At 38.2% G+C, this 16,902-nt stretch overlaps 1 long non-coding RNA gene across 1 annotated transcript; it reads left to right on the top strand.

Moving 5' to 3' along the window:
* Positions 1–4,435: 4,435 nt before the first annotated feature.
* On the top strand, positions 4,436–6,114 carry LOC126926476 (uncharacterized). The gene is made up of 3 exons (XR_007714644.1): positions 4,436–4,959; positions 5,682–5,782; positions 6,019–6,114. It is a non-coding gene; the product is annotated as an uncharacterized LOC126926476 (long non-coding RNA).
* Positions 6,115–16,902: the final 10,788 nt, after the last annotated feature.

The raw sequence follows: 16,902 nt of genomic DNA on the forward strand, positions 1-16,902 counted from the left end.
CGGTGACCTTAACGCCAAACACACCAGCTGGAAAAACGAAATAAACAACACGAGAGGAAACTCCGTCAGAACCTGGCTAGACAATAAAAGCATTTTCTACAAAACAAACCTCTATGGCTCCGAGCTACCCTCTTACCCAAAAGGACGCTCCTACCTAGACATATGCCTAGCAGACGCCCGAATAAAATTCCAAAACTTACGACCAAATAACACTCTCAAAACCATAGACTACGACAGCGACCATAGCGCCATAGTATTTCAGATAAGCAAAAACACATCCGACTACCTAACACTCGAAACGCAGACCGAAACTCCCAGGTACAACTACAAAAAGACAGACTGGAAGAAGTTCCAAAACCTGCTCGAAAAGAACTGCGACCTAAAAATCTACAACAATGTCAACCTAACAGACAGACAAATCGACTCGTTCATAGACGAAATAGAAAAACATATACAAATCGCCCTACAAGAATCCGTACCGACATTTAAAAAAAAAGACTCCTGCGAGCCATATATAAACTATAAAATAAAAAATCTACAACGAGACAAAAGCTACATACTATCGAAATTAAACAACCTAAGACTCAACTACTCTTACGACAAAAGAGAAGACATAGAATTCCTAAAATACCTGCTACACGAAATAAAATCACAACTAAAACAAGAATTCGCAAACTCTATAAATCAATACTGGACAAATAAAATAAAAAATATCTCCAAAAAAGACTCTGCTAGCATGTTCCCGCAGATAAATCAAATTTTCAGACCAAAGGAACAAAACTCCATCCCGCCCCTCAAAGTGCCTCCAGAAAAAGCCTCCCTCATCCAAGAAGCAGGCATCGAGATACAAAACACCAACAAAGACACAGAGGGCAACTTCATAATATCAAAAACAACGGAAAAACTAGACATTATCGGTACCCACTTCGTCAAAACTCACACACAAAACGAACACATGGGCCGAGAACAATTAAACAGAATTATCATCGCCAAAACAAACATACTAAAAAATAAAATAAAACAAGACATAGCGCTAAACAAAACAGTCTGCACATTCTCAAACGAAAACACATCGGACGACCCCAAACAGCCCGACCCAGAAATAAACTACTTTACAAACTTCAACCAACTAAGTACAATCTTCTCCACGCTAAACAACAAAAAATCCGCCGGCTTCGATGGCATCCCAAACATCTCGCTCAAACGCCTACCAAACAAAATAAAATGGTACTATACAGTACTGTTTAATAATGCACTAAACAACACGTACTTCCCCAAAAAATGGAAAAAAGCCAAACTCATAGCCATTACAAAAAAAAATAAAGACGGCTCATCACCTGCAATCCTACGACCCATAAGCCTCCTCCCCAACATAAGCAAAGTATACGAAATGATCATAAACAACCCCCTAGCAGCCTTCTGCTCAAAAAATAAGATAATCCCGGAAAACCAATTTGGCTTCCGCCACAAACACTCCACAATCCACGCAATAAATAAACTTACGTCGGATATCTGCTGGGCACTTAACGCAAATCAGCGAGTAGCCGCCTGCCTAATAGACATCGAAAAAGCCTTCGACACCGTCTGGATCCAAGGACTCATTTATAAAATGATTAAAAAGAACTTCCCCGAATACCTAATCAAAATAGTATGGGACATGATAACAAACAAAACTTTCATAATGACCGACGGCTCGCACACTTCAAGCAAAGAATTCTCCATAGAGAACGGCCTGCAACAAGGAACAGTAAATTCCCCGCTACTCTTCAGCATCTGCAATAACGACTTACTAAACCTCTTTAACCTCAACACATCCACACACAAACGCTCCATAGCCTTCGCGGATGACCTAATCATCTACGTAACAGGCCGCAAAACCAAAACGATAAGAACAGAACTCCAAGAACTCTTTAACAAAATCAGCGATTACTATCATACATGGAAACTAAAAATTAACGCAAGCAAATGCGAAACCATACTATTTAGACCCATGACAAGCAAAATCGGCCCAGCAGAAAGGGAACAAGTCAGGAAATTCCGCCTAAAAGAAAAAGCAAACGAAGAGAACCTCATACCACACAAAAATTGCGTAAAATACCTAGGAATAAATATAGATGAAAAACTAAATTATAAGCAACACATCGAAATCCAACTCTCCAAAGCCAGCAAAGCTTTTTGGAATACAAAAAGGCTGTTTTACTCCAGAATTCTCGATAGCAAGGTAAAAATCATGTGCTACCAATCGCTAATAAGACCCATTATAACCTACGGCTGCCCAATATGGTACAACATACCAGCGTCAATAATGGAAAAAATTCGCATATTTGAAAGAAAATGCATCAGAGCTTGCCTGAGCATTTACAGATCAGAACACAGCGGATACAGAAAATACATAAAAAACAAAAAAATATACGACTTAGCCAACATCCACCGCATCGACTGTCACATCCTAAAACTAACGAGAAATCACTTCTCGCAAGCCGCGAAGATCAAAGAAAACAGCCTAATCTTCGGCTGCTTATACCCAAACGACGCATACTTCAAAAACACTCTGTTAACAGGCTACATCCCCCCCGAAGCCTTTCTATACCTAGACGAAAGAAACTATCTCCAAGACCAAAACAACATACCCATAATTTATCATATGCAAAGGAAAATAGGAATGAAATCTATTCAATACGAGGAAAACCTAGATGGCCGTACTGCAGACACTAGGTGGAGATGCAACATGGCCCTCCCCCAAAAGGATACAGAAGACAAACACAGAAAAAACACAAAAAAATATTGGTGGATACGAAACCCACAACAAAAAACAACAAGATAAAGAGCCACAGAACGGCAACGCTCACCGAATAAAAGTGTAAATATGTAAATATGTAAATATGTAAATAGATAAACAAATATTATACTAATCCCACAGAACACCCCTCCCCGCCCCTCCCAGTCAATCCCCTCCCAGCCCCTCCCTAATAGGCTAGCGAACTGTCCTGTTTTTGCGTCCAGGCTTTCAGGACATAAATTAAAATATCGTACATAAGCACAGCGCAACAGCGGCTTAATTTTAGTTTATTTAACAATAACAATAATAATCTTAAAAAAAAAAAAAAGAGAAAAGAATGTAATAATGCATGGCTACGTCGTACCGTCGCGTATCGGTACTTTTGCCTGTACCAGCCTACAATTAGAATTCAGCGTTTATTCTGGAAAAAAAATCATGTAAAAAAAATATGTAAAAAACCTGGAATTAATAAACAAAGTTAAAAAAAAAAAAAAAAAAAGTAGCCAGCTACGCTCGTTAAAGCCCAGTACTGAAAGCGACGCGTGGTGTGTGTGTGGCGAGTTCGAATCCTCGTGTTACGTTCTGTTATGTTCGATTTGATTGTGCTATGCCTTCCGTGTTAGTCTAGACTAAATCCAGATAAAAATTTTATTTTTTTTTTGTTGTGTTATCTTAAGTTTAATCGGAAGGGGAAAATTGAAATGGTATGATTGTTTTGAAATATTAATCGAGATGTCCGATTAATATGGTAGTTGCTGCCACCAGAAATAGTCTAAGGACTATTTCAAAGAATTTCCTTTTATTATTATTATTTCTTAAAGTTGGGAGTGTTAGTGTATGATGGGTATTGTTTGTCTATCGTGTCTTTTGGATTCCCAGTCTGGAAGTGCCCCTATAAGCACCTTCGTGGCTGTAGGAAAACAAACGTTGTACCTTCGTCTGTCGTGTCTTTTGAATTCCCAGACTGGAAGTGCCTCTGTAAGCACTTTCTTGCCTGTAGGAAAACAAACCTTGTACCCTTGTCTGTTGTGTCTTTTGAATTCCCAGACTGGAAGTGCCTCTGTAAGCACTTTCTTGCCTGTAGGAAAACAAATCTATGTACCTTCGTCTGTCGTGTCTGTTGAATTCCCAGACTGGAAGTGCCTCTGTAAGCACTTTCTTGCCTGTAGGAAAACAAACCTTATACCCTTGTCTGTTGTGTCTGTTGTGTCTGTTGATTTCCCAGACTGGAAGTGCCTCTGTAAGCACTTTCTTGCCTGTAGGAAAACAAACCTTGTACCCTGTCTGTCGTGGGGTTTGAACTAGGTGAGAGTCTATTATCTATTAACTCGTGTTTAATGGGTAGCGTTGACTTACGTTTGATGCAACTGGCAAATGAATTCCACTTTTCGGCTAACCTGCTATGCGCAGGAATACTGGCACGGGAGAGGATTAAAGTTATTAGGGATAGACAACTGGCAACGTATTTATTTCGTCTAACAGAGTTATGTTGATTTAACTATATTTTAATTTATTCATTGTTAGTTGATTGAAGGTATTACAATATTAGTAATAAGTATCGTCGGATGCAAATGTAGATATATTATACAGCGATGTACAATAAATAAATATTCTAGCTTCTAACTGGATAAATTTTACAAATGTTTGGTAGGATAATATTTATTCGTACCAATAAGATTAATAATAAACGCTATGGTGTGATGTGGGCGATGGCGAACGAGATCGAAAGGAATGCGCCTCGCAGTGCTCGGAAATTGGTGAATTTGAGGGCGAAAAACTAGGTAGTGAACCTTCCCGATTTGACTCTAATTCTTCTCGATGCCTCCTCTCTTCCTTTTTTATTTCTGCAGCAATTAATCGTTTGTACCAACGTTCGGCTCGCTTTTTGCTGAGGTGACTTTTATCTTTTCTATTCTTTCTCGATTTCGTCATGGAATTATAATTCGTTCTTGACAACAAGTAAAGTCGTAAATGAGTAAATGATTATTTTATTTGGTAACTGAGTTCACTGTAGACAATCAGTGTGGCTTCGTAGGCCTCGCCCAAGGATGAGCAATCTGCTAACGATGGGAAGAGGAAAACGAAAACCATAGATGTTTCCAATGATTGAAAACACCGTGATCACTGGTCGATACAGAGAATAATTGTCGTGAATTCAAAATGTTCGAATGAAATTTTATGTGAGTTATTTACTTGATACTTCTATCTGTCAACTATAGCTGCCGACGGATACTTTCGTTTAAAGACAACTTTGTTCAATTAAAAGTAAAAAAAAGAAGGGAAGAGGGTGTACAATTTCGAATCTCCTACCTTGTTTGATTTGTGGATTAGTTATTCGATGTTTCGGATCTTCGAACTTAATTAACAATTTTATTAAACGGAATTACAATATGTACTAGATTGTTTCTTTGACGCAGACGGATCGATTTGTAAATGAACAAAAGAATAAATGAATCACCGAATCTCAAGTTAATACCGAACTTTAAGTGCAATACTCTTACAATACTCTTTAAGTTAAACTCACTGTTTCCAATTAAGACTGACGTCTGACTGCTCTCAATTAAAACTGAACTATAACTACTTTCAACACTACTTTCAATTAAATTCTGAATTAGGTAAAACCAGCTCTGACCTCAATTAAAACTGCACTCCAACAACTACTCTCTATTGAGTACTGAATCTCTATTTATATTCTTCCAAATTGTCACGTGACCGATTATTTCATTTGTAATTGTACCATTACTACGTGACAATTTGTGAATATCGTAACTGCCTATTTCCGCTGGGGTTCTTGTTTTCTTGATTATCTCACCCTTTGCTGAAATTTCGTCTTCTTGATCATCTCACGTTTTGCTTGGTGTTAATGATATACAAGGTGCTTGAAAGAATGTACATGTTGCAGGTGGTCGTATTTTGCTGATGCTGCGTCTGCGTTCTTTCCATGGCCTTCGTTACTGATACCAGTGGAATGTGCCGGTCGCGTGGCTGCTTGGCCTTGCTGAGGTTGCATTTTGTGTATGGTCATGTTTCGCTCGGTCCATGTATGATTTAGTAATGTATTACACACATGTATATGTATATCTTCAGGATGTAATTTTCTAATAGGACAGACAATTTAATAAATTTTATGTTTATTACTAGAATATCGATCTCATATATGTATATATGAATAATAAACTATGTTTAATAAATTTTATTAAATAATTTCCATTTTCATTGCACTGTGTGTTTGTTTCTAGGTATACGAGTTGACACTTGCGTTGTTTGTGTATTGCGGTTATCTATGTTTTCGTTGCGGCACGTGCGGAGCGTGGGACGTGACACTCGATATCTCAGGAAGGACATGAATGATGAAAAAACCCCATTATACAATTTTTCTGAAAAGAAAAATATGCAACAGGCAAGTGACAGCCCCGCTCTTGCAGTATTGTTGTAGGTGTATCTTCTGGGAGTGCACCTTAGTAAAGGGTGCTTGATGATGTTAGGCACCCAGGGGCCCGAGGAAACTCGCGCACTGGTCTACTGATCCCCCGCCCGTGGAGGTTTTAGCCGGTAAGAATCCGGCACTACCTTATGCCCCACCACTTTGCATGGCTATTAAGGTGTCTATGAAGATTTCCTCCACGAAAAAAAGAAAAAATTTTTTTTTGTGGTATGAAAAGAGATACTTATATTTTATTGACCTGTTGCATTTAAGTTAATATCACACGATTATGTTATTATTATCATTATATTATATTATTATATATTTATTATTATATTAAAAATGTTTTGTGAATAAACGCTAAAAAAGGTACACATTATGCAGTTGTTTATCGAAATCATTACAAGGTCACGTAGTATCTAAGCACCCGACGCAACACTTAAAACTCGTTTGTCGAAAAATAGCAGCATTACTGTCAATGATATTAGCATAGTCGTGTGTGGTGTGTGTTCTGCCGCGCAACACATCTGCACGCCATCCCGCGCGGCTTAACAGCCAACGGTCTACGTGCCGTCCTTCGAATCCTCCATAGGCCCAAGGACCCACCATAAAGTTGAAATCCTAACCGCATTGTTCGCACACATGGTTTAAGTCAATCTGTTGCCCGAAAAGACTTTCTAATTCTAGAAGTGTTTTCGGCCGGTTTTTAGAATGGTCCTTGGATTTATTACGTGCTCTTAAGAATTACGAAAAAAGCGGGTAGTAGCCTAACGAAAAAAGCGGAGATTTACCTAACGGAAAAACTGAGTTTCCCTATAAACAATGTCGCCTAAGACCCAAGTTGGTAGGAGGTTTCTTCCTCCTCTCTTCCTTCCTAACATTGGTCCCAACCAATCGACATCGCGGATTATTGCCCTCACTTTCCTAACTAAAAATGCAAGCAAGGAATCCGCGTTCTTCGTTCAAAGGGCACACCCATACCGAGCTTTCCTCCGTATTCACATTACAATAAAACTTCAGAGTATTGCTTCGGCTCTCACGGTGCCTAGAGTTCCTGCATTTCCGACAACTCTCACCGTTCCTACATCTCTAATTTTTCCATCATCTCTCGCGGTGCCCACAAGTCCGACAGCTCCTATCACTTTCTCATCTAAGAATAATCTTTCTCTTCATTATCTGTATCTTAACCAACGGCGTTACTACTTTGTGTGATTGTATAAAGTGTTGGGAATATATATACTTTAACTCTGTGAACCACAGTGTTATACTAACCTGAATCATCCCTATTATCCTAACCGAAATCAGGAGATCGAACTATTCGTGGTGTCGATTATCCTAATCGTAACCGGAATTTACGACTCCCGTTGACGCGTATTCGAACGACCGCGTCTCCCCGCGATAGCTCGAAAATACACTATGTGTATCAACACAAGCGCTGGACGCGTATATCACTATGTGAGTGGTGTAGACAGGCGATCAATGTTACCCATCAAATTCGGATTTAAAACTCAGACCGCGGATTTCAGACGCAACCGCGTAAGGCGCTTTTCTTTATTCGATTTAATTTAGTCAGCATGATTGCCAGATGTCAACGCATCTTCACAATATTTGTTTAACTGGCCCGAGGACCCGCTATAAATCTTAAGATTTGTTTAACTAAAGTCCTTCAAACCGATAAACAGTCCTCGTCCCAACTACGAGAAAATAGGAGAAATCTATTTTTCTCACCAACGACGCTTCCTCTTCTCGAACTTTCTCTTAAGGGCGGCTAGCACCCTTCCCTAACCACCAACATGGAAATTGACCAATTAACAGTAACGCCAATTTCCCTCACTTTCCGAACGAAGGCTTTTCTCCACGAATCCGATGATTTCGTGCCCTTAGGCACACCCATCATAGTTTTCCTCGACAGCGTTACCGTGATGGAGAACCACTCTCTGGTACGATCTCAAAGACGATTCAAGTAACTCTCAGATACGTAGTGATTGCCTCGTGCATTAACATTGAGTACAACTTAGACGCTGAAGAAAAGTAGAGTTCGTCATCCCCTTGACCGCGGATTCGTTGGTGAGCCTAGGATCATTGTCATTAGTTTCTCGAGTATCTAATTATCGCGATTACTTGTCCAATTCCATCATAGTCATATTTGCACTAGTAAATATCTCCTTTATTGCATAATGATCACGTCTTTCGCCAATAGGGATTCGTTTCACGCCCTCAACCCTAACTCAAATCTTAACGCCAACCCGACATATATAACATTTTTAACTTAAATAATAATATTTATATAAATATAATAAATTAAATTTAAATAAATTTATTTATATTCTATAATAAATTTATAAATTTTTTATTTAAAATTAAACTAAAATTAAAATAAAATTAATCTAATTCTTTAAATAAATTATAAACAATAAGAACATATTTTTAAAATTTTTTATTTTTAATAAATATTTATATTAATAAATTTATATACTTTTAATAATTTTTAAAATTTTATTATTAAATAAAAAATAATTAACATATCTTTAATAAGCTATAAAAATTATATTTTAAAAAATTTTAAATTATTTTAAAAATATTGAAATCAACATTTATATATTAAGCTAAGTTTAAGCTAATAGGCTCATGCCCTATCGATAAATTTTTCAAGTTTTTATATAAAATCATATTCACAAACTGAAATTAATAAATACTTTTAAATAAATTATAATCTAACATATTTTTCAAAATTTATAATTATTTAAAAAAATTAATCAACATTTATATAATAAATTAAATGTAAATAAATTTTTATTCTGTTAATAAATTTTTTAAATTTTTATATAAAAATATATTAATTATTTAAAATTTTAATATTTTAAATAAATTTCATTTTTTTTAAATTATAATTAAATATTTTTATTTTAAAAATTAAATAAATTCAAAATCAATTTATAATTTAATTGTGTCAAGTCAAAAAACAAAGAATCATCCGAACACAACGCCAATGAAGGGTACACTGTATCAACTTGGGTGGAAAATTGCTCTTTTAACATCTTCCTACGTTCTAGTTCACGACACTTCACACCCCCACGTCGACCGTGTCACGTAAAATAAAAGGAAAATTTAAAAGTAAGAAGAAAACTTTATTTTTCCTTCGTTTATACACTTATAAGACACTTCTGGGCTCTAGCCGTGACCGTTCGAGACTGAGGCTCTTACAATCTTTTTACTTTCGGTGACATCTGTTCTCTCATTATCCCCACTACCCTGTAGGCGTACGTGACCGTTGCTACGCTTCTAGAACATTTGGTGGAAGGACCGTTAGGCCATAAATGAATCCTCAGGTACTCCGGCAATATACATTGTCGCCAAGGTCGCCATGTGTTTCCCTCATCGGTCCATCGGGTTCGAAGTATGCCGACCGGGACACCATCCTGCCCGCGGTGTGTGTGTGTGTCCTGGTCCCTGATGTGATTTACGTTACAACCGCGTCGTCTCGAACCATTTACATATCTCCAAGATTTCTTCTTTCTCTTCCTCTTCCTGTCTTTGTGCTAGAAAAACACAGGAAATGTCAGGAGAGAAATACATATCAATCAAAAAACGAGCAAGGGACAAATTGAGAATGTAAAATTACATATTTCTACAACTAGATCAGATGCCAAACACATAAACGCCTGCATGTTCATAATTCAAAAAAAAACCGGAACGCCTATAAAAACGAATGTACGCGAAACTTATTATCCACTTCATACCACCCACGAAAATAATAAACAAATACACACACAAGTACTCAGAGGAGGAAGACTTTATTGAGGAGCGCGAAGCAACACGTCCTACACGATCAAAAGCCAGCGCAGCAATGAGACAGCCACTGGCGCGCACTGCTATGCACGTGCGACCACCCCACCACGATTCCACAATCAGGTGACGTCTTCTCACGCAGTAGAAAACTAAGAGATCAAGGACACACATACGAGCGGTATCTTGAACGTTCCTACTAGCGTCAGCATGGAAGGTTCCAGAAACATTTTATTTGAAACATTCGGTAAAGAATACACATACCAGAGGTGTCTTGAGCGTCCCCACTAGTGTCAGCAGGGAAGATTCCAAACGCATCACAGACGGAACTTCAGCAAGAATACGCATATCTGAGACACCACATCACCAACATGGAAGGTTCCAGACACATCGCAGACGAAATTTCAACAGAAGATAAGAGATTACGATATCCACATTGTAGTATCGTGAGGAAAAAGCCTGATTAGAGATTGATCAAAACAATGTCGTCTGTCCTTCGTCGTTAGTTTACATAGGGAAAAAAGCCTATGTGACTAAAGTCACCTTGCGGAGCGTTAACAGGTTGGGATTAGAGAGAGGAAAAAATAACGCTAATGGAGGGGGATGATTTGAATTTAAAGATTTGTTGATCGAGAAGCGTTGGGTGGTTGATCGAGAAGCGTTGAGCGGTTTATGGAGAAGCGTTGAGCGGTTGATCGAGAAGTGAGAGTGAGTCGAGTGGTGAGAGTTAAGCGGGGAGTCGAAGAGTAGAGTTGTTAGCGTTGTCGTGTTGCAAGTGGTGTTAGCGTTGTTGAGAGATTGAGTGGTTGTCGTTGTGGAGTTGCGTGAGTTACTAGCGTAGCTGAAAGATTGAGTTGGCGTTGTTCAGTTGCGAGAGTGGTCGAATTAGAGTAAGATTGTTACATTCAGTTCCAAATTAAACAATCATCGTTTTCTGTCTCATTAATATCTGTATAACTAATTTATAAATTACAAATTATAAATAGTATGAGGAAAAATTTATACTTAAATTTCCCCGATAATACAACATCCTATCACGTACGACCGATGGGAAAATTGGACAGCAGCATTGCGATTCCCACGAGAGCTACCTGTCACATGACAATTACTCATAATATAAATAAGCATAATGACATAGGACAATGACTTACCATCTAGTCAATCGAAGTGTCACCGTCACTTTGCCAGTTTGTCTCTATCAAAATTTATAAGTATTAACAAAGTTACTATCTAGTTACCATCGAGTTAACATTTTTCAATAGAATTGTTTACGCCGTCCCTCTGGCAGTTTGTCTATCAAATAGTTTGTCTGTCAAATAGTTGTTTCAATCGAAATTTATAAGTATTAATTACGAGTTACCAGATTTCTTCCGATCGAAATCAAGTTAGTAAAATTTTTATAAGTATTAACAAGAGTTACAAATTTTTCAATAAAAAACGTTTACACTTTCACTCTGTCAGTCTCTCTCAATTGAAATTTGTAAGTATTAACTTTTTCTCTAACGCGGAGGAAATCCGCACGGACATCAGGCCGTTTCTAGGGGAAGCGGCATGGTAGTGCCGGAATCCAACCGACTAAAACTTCCACGATGACCGTCCCGGCTGCGATCGAGAGAGGCCCAGGAACCGGTGTGAGCGACACTCCCCCCCAACCCGCGTACAAAATACATCCCATAATGGAGCGGTTTGCAATCACGTCACACCGCGCCTCGTCACCGAAGCAGTCTGATTCCCCTACCGGACTGCTTGGTGGCTCCGAGGCGCTGAGCTACCAGCGCTTATGTTCGACCCTCACGAGGGGGCGCAGCGGGTCTAGCGCGCCTAAACGCGTCCATGGCCTCTGTCGCGCTCTCGCCGGCCGATCCTCACGGTGTCGGAGTTCCTCTCCCTCACCCTCTCCACAGTCTTTTTTTGAAGCATAACCTGCTCACAGAAGGAGGTCACGCCCCTCCTCCCTCTCTCGCTCACCAACAATGCCACCAGGATCGCCAGCGACGAGAGATCCCATCCGATTTCTACGATGAGCTCAATAGTTCTTTCTTTTCCCTTTCTCCTTCTTTCTCTCTGTCTCTCTCTCTCTCTCTCTTTCCCTTCTTTTCCCTTTCCATTCCATTTCCCTCTTCTTCTTCTCCACTTGCTTTCCGAATATACCTTTTATTTCCTTTATCATTTTCTCTATTTTTCCATCATTACCACCATTCCTCTCTCCCTCTTTGGTGTCTCATTTTCTGACAAGCTGTATTTATCAAATGTATTTTTTGAAATCTGCCTTATCTCCCGCTTTACCCTTGTTCCTTAGTCTTCGATGTTTGTCGCCATCTGTCGTTTCCCTACCTTACTTTGTTTGAAGCGCTTCTAACTTCCTAACCTCTTCTTTTCTAGTTTTTCTTATTTGTATCTCTCTCTCGTTCCTGACTTCTTTTCGCTTTTCTTTCACTTTCTCCTCGTATGCTCACCCTTCACTTTCCCTCCTTCGTGTCACTTTGTGTTTCCTTCTCCTTTTTCCCTTCACATTTCACTTTCTCCACAGCACTTTCTGTCCGCGTGTTAACCTCACCCCGTCCCAAACCGAAAGTCCATCATTTATAATGATCATTCGTAATCAGAACACTCAAAAATTAATATTTTTTAATCACTTAATTTTTTCAAAACATCTTTTATTATTTAGCGGGTTTTTTATTACCAAGGAAAGTTAACTTTTTTTTTAAACATCTTCTCTCGTAAGAATTTTAGGAATAATTGTCATTTTTGACCACTGATTGAAATATTCGAAGTTCTCCATATTTTTTACCTTTTAAACAAAGTCAGAAAGCTCTATGTAGCTTATAGGGATCTAGAAGCAGCCAAATTTATTTACTCTAATTGTTTTTTAGATATCTTTACCAATTTATAATGTTCTATTACAAAGTATCGTAAATTAAATAGTCTTACCTTTAAATGACGATCGGACATTTTATTCTAATACCACGTACATATGTTGAAACCATTAATTTCTTAATAAATTTTTCTAGCTTTTACTTTTATTCTTTATTTTCTCCTTACTATGTTTGTCTTTACGTGTAAATTGTACGTATGATTAAAAATATTAATTAAATGTGTGTTGAGAATTTTGGATCTTAATAGCCGAAGTAATGGTATATGAACACCAAATTTAAACTTTAAATTTATGTTAGAATAGTTATATATTTATTCGATAAACAATTCCAAAGATATTCATCGATACACACTTGCACGTGCTCAGCACTTTCTTCCCTAACAGATTTTTAACTGAACAGTTTTCATTCCTTTGCTTTCGAGACACCGCGCACACACATACTTCCACACACTGATATTAACATATAAGTCTAACCTAACCTAGTCTAGCATATAAAATTATACATATCCACATATCTCAGTAATATGATTTCAAGTCGTTTCTAGATAAAAATGTTCTATTTCGCTTCTTTTATAAAATTATAATGTTCTATCTGAAGCATTTAATGCATTAATATATTTTTATCTATTTATTTATTATTTTTTTTCATTATCTATTTCTATTATCTATGTATTATCTACCTGTATGCTTAGTTATAATTGTAGGTACAGGCTGTTACGAAAAGCTGATTAAATTAAATCGAATAAAGAAAAGCGCCTTACGCGGTGCGTCTGAAATCCGCAGTCTGAGTCTTAAATCCGAATTCGATGGGTAACATTGTCCACACCACTCACATAGCAACACCAACTGATATACGCGTCCCACGCTTATGTTGATACACATAGCACACACGTCTATGCTAATATCATTGACAGCAATGCTGCCATTTTTCGACAAACGAGTTTTAAGTGTTGCGTCGGGTGTTTAGATACTGCGTGACCTTGTAATGATTTCGATAAACAACTGCATAATGTGTACCTTTTTTGGCGTTTATTCACAAAACATTTTTAATATAATAATAACTATATAATGATATAATATAATAATAATAATAACATAATCGTGTGATATTAACTTAAATGCAACAGGTTAATAAAATATTAGTATCTCCTTTCATACCACAAAAAAAAAAAAAATTTTTTTTTTTTTTTTCGTGGAGGAAATCTTCATAGACACCTTAATAGCCATGCAAAGTGGTGGGGCATAAGGTAGTGCCGGATTCTTACCGGCTAAAACCTCCACGGGCGGGGGATCAGTAGACCAGTGCGCGAGTTTCCTCTGGCCCCTTGGTGCCTAACATCATCAAGCACCCTTTACTAAGGTGAACTCCCAGAAGATACACCTACAACAATACGGCAAGAGCGGGGCTGGTCACTTGCCTGTTGCATATTTTTCTTTTCAGAAAAATTGGATAATGAGGTTTTTTCATCATTCATGTCCTTCCTGAGATACCGAGGATTCGAACTCGCCACACGCCACGCGTCGCTGTCAGTTCTGGGCTTTAACGAGCGTAGTTTTTTTTTAACTTTGTTTATTAATTCAAGGATTTTTACATATTTGTTTTTACATGGTTTTTTTCTCCAGAACAAACGCTGAATTCTAATTGTTGGGTGGTACAGGCAAAAGTACCGATACGCGACGGTACGACGTAGCCATGCATTAATACATTTTTCTTTTTTTTTTTTTACGCCTATTATTGTAAGTTAAATTTAAGCCGCTGTTGCGCTGTGCTTATGTGCGATGTTTTAGTTTATGTCCTGAAAGCCTGGACGCAAAAACAGGACAGTTCGCTAGCCTATTAGGGGGGGGGGGAGGGGGTGGACTGGGAGGGGAGGGGAGGGGTGTTCTGTGGGATTAGTATAATATTTGTTTATCTATTTACATATTTACATATTTACACTTTATTCGGTGAGCGTTGCCGTTCTGTGGTTCTTTATCTTGTTGTTTTTTGTTATGGGTTCCGTACCCACCAATATTTTTTTGTGTTTTTTCTATGTTTGTCTTCTGTATCCTTTTGGGGGAGGGCCATGCTGTATCTCCACCTAGTGTCTGCAGTACGGCCATCTATATTTTCCTCGTATTGTATAGATTTCATTTCTATTTTCCTTTGCATATGATAAATTATGGGGATGCTGTTTTGGTCTTGGAGATAGTTTCTTTCGTCTAGGTATAGAAAGGCTTCGGGGGGGATGTAGCCTGTTAACAGAGTGTTTTTGAAGTATGCGTCATTTGGGTATAAGCAGCCGAAGATTAGGCTGTTTTCTTTGATCTTCGCGGCTTGCGCGAAGTGGTTTCTTGTTAGTTTTAGGATGTGACAGTCGATGCGGTGGATGCTGGCTAAGTCGTATATTTTTTTGTTTTTTACGTATTTTCTGTCTCCGCTGTGTTCTGATCTGTAAGTGCTCAGGCAAGCTCTGATGCATTTTCTTTCAAATATGCGTTTTTTTTCCATTACTGACGCTGGTATGTTGCACTATATTGGACAGCCGTAGGTTATAATGGGTCTTATTAGCGTTTGGTAGCACATGATTTTTACTTTGCTATCGAGATGTCTGGAGCAAACAGCCTTTTTGTATTCCAAAAAGCTTTGCTGGCTTTGGAGAGTTGGATTTCGATGTGTTGCTTGTAGTTTGGTTTTTCATCTATATTTATTCCTATGTATTTTACGCAATTTTTGTGTGGTATGAGGTTCTCTTCGTTTGCTTTTTCTTTTAGGTGGAATTTCCTGGCGTGTTCCCTTTTTGCTGGGCCGATTTTGCTTGTTATGGGTCTGAATAGAATGGTTTCGCATTTGCTTGCGTTAATTTTTAGTTTCCATGTATGATAGTAATCGCTGATTGTGTTAAAGAATTCTTGCAGTTCTGTTCTTATCGTTTTGGTTTTGCGGCCTGTTACATAGATGATTAGGTCATCCGCGAAGGCTATGGAGCGTTTATGTGTGGATGCGTTGAGGTTAAAGAGGTTTAGTAAGTCGTTATTGTAGATGCTGAAGAGTAGCGGGGAATTTACTGTTCCTTGTTGCAGGCCGTTCTCTATGGAGAATTCTTTGCTTGATGTGTACGAGCCATCGGTCATTATAAAAGTTTTGTTTGTTATCATGTCCCAGACTATTTTAATTAGGTATTCAGGGAAGTTCTTTTTAATCATTTTATAAATGAATCCTGGGATCCAGACTGTGTCGAAGGCTTTTTCGATGTCTATTAGGCAGGCGGCTACTCGTTGATTTGCGTTAAGTGCCCATCAGATATCCGACGTAAGTTTGTTTATTGCGTGGATCGTGGAGTGTTTGTGGCGGAAGCCGAATTGGTTTTCCGGGATTATCTAATTTTTTGAACAGAAGGCTGCTAGGGGGTTGTTTATGATCATTTCGTATACTTTGCTTATGTTGCAGGTGATGAGCCGTCTTTATTTTTTTTTTTTTTTTTGTAATGGCTATGAGTTTGGCTTTTTTCAATTTTTTGGGGAAGTACGTGTTGTTTAGTGCGTTATTAAACAGTACTGTGTAGTACCATTTTATTTTGTTTGGTAAGCGTTTGAGCGAGATGTTTGGGATGCCATCGAAGCCGGCGGATTTTTTGTTGTTTAGCGTGGAGAAGATTGTACTTAGTTGATTGCATTTTGTAAAGTAGTTTATTTCTGGGTCGAGCTGTTTGGGGTCGTCCGATGTGTTTTCGCTTGAGAATGTGCAGACTGTTTTGTTTAGCGCTATGTCTTGTTCTATTTTATTTTTTAGTTTGTTTGTTTCGGCGATGATAATTCTGTTTAATTGTTCTCGGCCCATGTGTTCGTTTTGTGTGTGGATTTGGGCAAAGTGGGTGCCGATAATGTCTAGTTTTTCCGTTGTTTTTGATATTATGAAGTTGCCCTCTGTGTCTTTGTTGGTGTTGTGTATCTCGATGCCTGCTTCTTGGATGAGGGAGGCTTTTTCTGGCGGCAGTTTGAGGGGCGGGATGGAGTTATGTTCCTTTGGTCTGAAAATTTGATTTATCTGCGGGAACA

This window comes from Bombus affinis, chromosome 18, assembly GCF_024516045.1.
Source record: "Bombus affinis isolate iyBomAffi1 chromosome 18, iyBomAffi1.2, whole genome shotgun sequence".
Taxonomy (NCBI): domain Eukaryota; kingdom Metazoa; phylum Arthropoda; class Insecta; order Hymenoptera; family Apidae; genus Bombus; species Bombus affinis.